The sequence below is a fragment of the Mus caroli genome, chromosome 15 (assembly GCF_900094665.2).
Source record: "Mus caroli chromosome 15, CAROLI_EIJ_v1.1, whole genome shotgun sequence".
Classification (NCBI taxonomy): Eukaryota; Metazoa; Chordata; class Mammalia; order Rodentia; family Muridae; genus Mus; species Mus caroli.
Genome location: NC_034584.1, coordinates 71,288,311 through 71,295,564, shown reverse-complemented (window position 1 = coordinate 71,295,564; position 7,254 = coordinate 71,288,311).

Here is a 7,254-nt window from a genome sequence, read left to right as displayed (position 1 = left end):
GGGGGGGCGGGGGGGGCGGGGGGGCGGAGTTAGTAAGTGTAACAACTGTCTCTCGCTCACTGGCCTTTTCTGTTCTGTGAGACCTCTGCTGCTGCAGGAGCATCCAGATTGCTTCCATTTCCTGACTTCTGTAAGAAGAGCAGCAATAAGCCTGATCGTGCAAGTGTCCCTGCGGCAGGGTGTGGAGCCCTCTGGGTACATGCCCGGGAGTGGAATATCTGGGTCATAGGATGGTTCTATTTTTACATTTCCAGGAAAACGGATGGATCTGGAAATTATTATAATAAGTGAGGTAATTCAGCCTCAGAAAGACAAATACCACATGATGTCTCTCATAGGCAGATCCTCGTTATTAATACAAGTGCACGCGCATGTGTGTCCATGCATAGCTATATACATGTGTGTACATATATAGATATGAATGAGAGCATAGGGCATGAAACTAGAAAGGGAACCATGAGGGGGAGTATATTTTCTCGGGGTGAGGGGGTAATAGAATGCATGTGACATTAAAACAGGAAAGAGACTCCCAAGGTGGAAGGGTACAAGAACAAGATGGGGGGATGGGGAGAGGGGGAACCTTAGTAAAAACAAATCATGTTTGGAAATGCCAGAAGGGAACCTATTACTAGTACACTGTTTAAAAAAAATAAATACATAAATAATTTCAAAATCTTTTGACTGTGATTGAGAATGAAGGGCCACTCAGGTATGAGGTTGAGGGCTTTCCACTGTTAGCAGTGGGAATTGCTGGGTGTTCTGGTTTGTTTGTTTGTTTGTTTGTTTGGATTGGGTTTGGGGGGGAGGGTGGTTTGGTCTGGGTTTTTGGTGGTGGAGGTGGTGGTGGTGGTGGCAGCAATGGTGGCAGCGGCAGCCACTGGAGAATTTTCACCATTAATGACTAATATGGCAGAGACCTGGTCACTGTCGTTTGTGCCACCACTAGGCAAGTGGTCCTGGGTTCTAGAAGAAAACAGGCTGAGCAAGCCGTGGGAGCAAGTGGCACTTTCTAAAGGAGACAGAGCTACCATAACAACCACAGGAGAACACGTAAGACCTGGGCAAATCAGGGCAGAGCTTTGAGAAGAGTTAGTTCTAGAGTCTGAGGAGACTCGAGTATGAGGAGACTCAGGGAGATAAGTAAAATAAGGAACCGCCCTTATTTTAGAATCAGGGGGATGCAGGGATGGGACCAAAAGGAAAACATGAGTTAGGAAGTAGTGAAAAGGTGCATACTACACAGCTATGAGGGCCCAAGTTCAATCCCCAACACTCCTTTCTGTTTGTTTGTTTGTTTGTTTGTTTGTTTCTTTCTGTCTTTCTTTCTTTCTTTCTTTTTCGAGACAGGGTTTCTCTGTGTCACCCTGGCTGTCCTGGAACTCACTCTGTAGACCAGGCTGGCCTCAAACTCAGAAATCCACCTGCCTCTGCTTCCCAAGTGCTAGGATTAAAGGCATGTGCCACTACTGCCCGGCGACACCCAGATTTTAAAAAAATTCTTAAAAAAAGAAAAAAGCCAGCCGTGGTAGCAGATGGTAGAAGATATCCGTAAATCCAGAGCTGGGGAGGCAGGGACAGGCACCCTGGTGCTTACTGGCCAGTCAGCCTAGCCTACCATTGATAATCTCCAGGCCAATGAGAGACCTATGCCTAAAAAAAACAATCAATGTGGACAGCTCCTGGGAGACAGCACCCAAGGCTGACCTCTATCTTCCACATGCATGGACACACATACACAGGTACCCAACTAACTACACACACACACACACACACACACACACCAAGAAAGAAAAAAACAGGTCCAGGAAAGACACATTCAAATGCTCAGACAAGGGAACCATGGGTGGAGTTCAAACCCAAATTAGATGTTGGCTGGTGGGAGGAGACCTAGCCTATGAGTCAGCCACTCTGGGAAGTGGGTGGAGGTGCTGTGTATTTTCCACAGTGAGAACTTCTGCAGATCCGTGCTTCTTGGTTCTACGTCTCTCGGGATGGTAGTCTCTGCAAGACAGACTCCAGAGACTTAGAACAGGGGAAACAACCAGAGCCTGCGATCCAGAAACCCATGCCAGCCCTGCCCAGCTTTGAGAAGGAAGACGACCCCACGGTGGTGGCAGTTGAACTGGGGTGGTAGGGAGGAGCAATCCAGCCGCCACCAAAGCCGCACGCATTTCCCAGAGCCTGAAATTGATAGTCCAAGGGCACCAGACTCCGGGAAGGAGCAGAGGAAGGTTGCCTGGGTCTCCTCATTTCAATCGCACCCCTCAGACAGCCCACCACAGCTTCATCTTTAATTCAGCACGTCCACTGCACAAGGCCTTTCCAAATTCTGCTCATATTCGTCCAGCCTGCCAGAGCCCCTACTCTTATGAATATTTAAAAGGTCTAGCTGGGATTGCTTCTCCTCCATGAATATTTAAAAGGTCCACTCGGGATCTGCTTCTCACCCACCAGCACGGGCTGACTCCAAGGTCACAAAGCTGAAGTGTAGCAAGTGACAGAAAGGACCCGAAGAAAGTGTCGCAGCACCCCCACACACCCCCCTCAAATAACTTAAAGACAGAATGAGGTAGAGAAACAGCACTGAGAGGAATCCCACCTCATTCATTCACTCGCTCATTCATTCATTCATTCATTCATTCATGCATCTACCTACCTATCCATCCATCAAACCTCCATAGATAATACCGGGTACTTTCTAGGCTCTAAGAAGATAAAGATGAGTCAGGCAGAGTCTTTTTTTCTTTGTAGCTCAAAGGTAAGATGGTGTACACACACAGACACAAAGAGTATGCACTGGGACATGCAGGCTTTCACGAAGGTCTTACTCATATTTCTCCAACAGCACTTAAGTTCTAGTCCCACCCCACCCACCCACCCCCACATACTCCTAGGTTTTTTTTCTGGACTCCCCCCACCCCCACACCTTGCACATCTGGCTCCTCTTGCTCTTCCTAACACACACAGCAGGGAGTGAGTTCCTCCAGGGATCTGCCTGGCCCCTCCGTGTGACTGATGCTTCTCTAGGCTCCCATCACCCCCCCAGGCTCCCTCTGACCGTTTGGTAGCTCCTAATCACCAGTCTTGTAAAGCACAGGGGCCTTGCAGCTGCGAAGCTAAGTCTTCCACCCTCTACCCTTCCTGTTACTGTTACCAGGCACGCCCATAATATAAACCTCACAAGAATGTTGCCATTTTCATCAATGCAACATGTATCTCAGAATTCTTTCTTTTCTTTTCTTTTTCTTTCTTTCTTTTTTTTTTTAAATTTCATGTGTATGAATGTCTTGCCTGCATGTATGTATGTGTACCACATGCCTGCCTGGTGCCGGAGAAGACCTGAAGAGTGTCCCCCCTGGATCTGGAGTCACAGATGGTTGTAAGCTGCCATGTGGGCTCTGGAAACCAAACCCTGGTCCCCTGCAAAAGCAACAAGTGCTCTGAGCTGCTGAGCCCCCAGCAATACATATTTTTAAAAGAGAAAGAAAGCCAGGCAGTGGTGGTGCATGCCTTTAATCCCAGCACTTGGGAGGCAGAGGCAGGTGGATTTCTGAGTTCGAGGCCAGCTTGGTCTACAGAGTGAGTTCCAGGACAGCCAGGACTACACAGAGAAACCCTGTCTNAAAAAAAAAAAAAAAAAAGAAAGAAAGACTTTTCAGTTATTTTTAGTCCTTCAGTTACTAATAGTTTCTGTTTTCCCCTTTGGAAACAGGTCTTGCTATGTAGCCCAGGCTGACCTTGAATCCACAGTCCTGCCTTAGCTTCCCCTGTGGGTGGGATTACAGGCACACATGCGTATTTATTTATAATTTCTGATGTCTGCCTGATTCTGGAGAATTGACTCTCCTGTTGGTGTCATTTAACTTTGGCCTGAGGGGTTTGTTTCTGCAAATAGGCATACATTTCTGAAGATGGTGACCTCTTTGCTCTCTCTCCTTCCCTCCCTCCCTCCCTCCCTTCCTTCCTTCCATGCTCAAGAATGTTTTGTCTGGTGCCAGAGGTCAGACAGGGGTGTCAGAACCCCTGGGACTGTAGTTACCAAATGTTTGTGAGCCACCGGATGGGTGCTAAGAACTAAACCTAGGTCCTCTCTGCAAGGGCGGCCAGACTGATGAACCGCGCTCCGGCCCCATCCTGATGTCCAGCTCTTCTTTAACCAGAAGTCCCATTGTCATCATGGTTTCGTCTGTTCGTTTAAGACAGGATCTCCTGTAGCCCAGGCTAGCCTTGACCTAACTATGCAGCTGAGGACTGCCTTGAACTCCTGATTTTCCTGCCTTTAGCTCCCAAGTGCTAATTAAGGCCTATGTTGCCCAGTGTGTGCATTGCTGAGGATCAAATGTGCTAGTATCTACCACTCGCCTGTTTTCATTTCTGAAAGATAATTTTCTTCTAAATATAGGATTTTGAGCTGACAGGCTTTCCCCAACCTGTTAATGAAGCCAGGCCAGTGTCTTCTAGCTTCCCTAGGGTTTCGAAGGACTCTCTTTGAGTATTTTCTATCAACGCAGCGGGTGGCTCCAGTCCCCAGCAGCCACTATAGACCCAGACAGAAGAATACCTGCAGAGCCTGCAGAGTTCCCCCTCAATGGGTCCCTTTGATGCGACCTTGCTGTCAGGGGTTACAGTGCAGCACAGCTTCAGTGGCACAGCTGAAATAGAAAGGTCTGTGGTGTCTGCAGGTCCCAGGGGGTACCCTGCATGCCTGGTGAATATGGGGGTGGGGGAGAGGGAAAGAGAAAGGGAGAGGGAGAGACAGAGGCAGAGAGACGGGGAGAGAGAGAAGCTTAGGCTGAAGGATATAGCAGGACCCACAAGTCTACACTTTATTTGGTGCACAGAGTAACACAAGCAAGCACAGTTCCTGTGAAACACAGAACTGGAAACTGTGTCAAAGGTGATGCCGCTCTGCTTCTACCAGGAGAAAAATCAAACTATTATTGAAAAATAGATGCCGAGGGAACTGGAGAGATGGCTCAGCAGTTAAGAGCACTGTCTGCTCTTCCAGAAGTCCTGAGTTCAAATCCCAGCAACCACCTGGTGATTCACAACCAACTGCAATGGGATCTGATGCCCTCTTCTGGTGTGTCTGAAGAAAGTTACAGTGTACTCACATACATAAAATAAAAATAAATCTTTAAAAAAATATTAAAGCCGGGCAGTGGTGGTGCATGCCTTTAATCCCAGCACTCGGGAGGCAGAGGCAGGCGGATTTCTGAGTTCGAGGCCAGCCTGGGCTACAGAGTGAGTTCCAGGACAGCCAGGGCTACACAGAGAAACCCTGTCTCGAAAAACCAAAACCAAGAAACAAAAACCATCACTAGTCGTTCATACAAAGGATTTGGGTTCAGTTTCCAGCATCCACATGGTAGCTCACAACCGCCAGGATCGGGTGCCTTCTTCCGGCCTCTATGGGCACCAGGCATGTACCTATTTTACACATGCACACACGCAGACAAAACACCCACTCACATAAGATATAAATAAGTATTTTTAAAAAATAAAATTTAAAGAAGCCTTCAGAGTCATGTCATTTCTGGAATTTTTCATTTAATAATTTTCAGATCACAGCTGATCCTGAGTCATTGAACCACTGAATCCTTGAAAAGCAAGAGAACAGAGAAAGAAAGGCACTGGGTCTACACAGATGTCTGTGTGAAAACTCATCCCAGAGACGTCTCAAAACTTAACAGCGCTGGGGCGGCTAAATTGTACCCACGGTCTCCGATGGCAATCTTCTTTCTTTTTTTAACTTTTAAATTTTATTTATTTTTATGTGCACTGGTGTTTTGCCTGCGTGTACGTGTGGATATGGGTGTCAAATTCCCTCGGAACTGGAGTTGTGGGCAGGTGTGAGCTGCCACATGGAGACTGGGAATTGAACTCTGGTCCTCTGGAAGACTAGCCAGTGCTTTGAACTGCTGAGTCATCTCTCCAGGATTCCAGTGTAGGTTCTGTTCCCTGAGCTACTGAAGGATGCTGGGGTCAAGGCCTTCTGTGACTAGAAGAGCAACATTTTCCTGGATACAAGGAAGCTGGGAGCTGTCCTTGGCAAAGAGAGAATATGGGAGAAGATTCCTCTCTGGACCATCTACAGCAACAGATTAAGACAAAAGAAAACTAGAAAACTCTCAGTAAAAGGTCATCCATCATGCTGAGCAAGTTTGCATCTCTCTCAGAAAAATAAATCTTTAAAAAAAAAAAAAAAAAAAAGAAAGGTCACAGTTGCCGCCAATAGGAAGGCATCATTTGCCCCTTGAAGATGCTTTTGGTCTTTCTTCCAGAGCCTCCAGGATTGCACTTCATCCAAAGAGCCAAAGACAGCTGACAGCGCCCTCGGCAGTGATGCTGGAACCTCACCCTGAAGATTGACAAAGGGACAGAAACCTGAAGGAAAGCGAGCCGGAGGTGCTCTGGGCAGCAGGCTGCATCCCAAAAGACCCGTGGTCAGGGAGAAATCCAGAATGTAAGCACGACCCGCAGAGGTCTGAAAGAAAAGTGAGCTAGACACGGGGTTACCAGGCAGTACAGAGACTTCCCTGAATCCTCTGGCCAAAGCTGTGTGGGATCTGGGACAATGGAAGCCTGCATAGCTTGAGTAAGGACAGCAGGTGGCACTGTCGGCACACTCGACCTCAGTTGGAACTACGCCTCAGCAGGCCTGGGGACCTGGAAGCCCGCACCCGCGGAGGAGCGGCTGCCGACGTCAGCAGTAACAGGAGAGGTACAAAGCCCGAGGATCTGTGAGGGGCCGTGGCCAGGAAGAAGGGGGAGGCTCTAAATTGAAAACACACCAGAAAGAATTGACTAGGTTCTGGCATCCAACGGAGCGGGAGAGGCTGTTGTGTGCGCTGAAGGGCCCGGAAAACACGGGTTCTATGACGCTTTCCCATCAGTGTGGACAATCCGGTGCCCTGCTTCCATCAGGACCAGCTGCTGTGCCGGAGGGGGGAAAAATAGGTCCCTGGGCTTTTGGGGTTCAGGCCCATCTGAGACAGGCACCCGGTGTTCCCACGCTTAAGCCCCGCCCTGCCCTGCCCTGTAGTCCAGGAGGTTGAACCTTTGTGCTCCTCATCCTCCTCGCTACCGTCCTTTTCCCTACTGTCTAGCTGAGCCCCCATATCTCTGGCCTAGGCAGCCATTTTCGAAACCACCGTGGTAGTTGTTAGGACTGCGGGCCTCGTTCTTCCAGCCTTCCTCCTTTCTGAATGTGGTAGGATTTCTTTCTTTCTGATTTCTTTTTTTTTTTTTAAA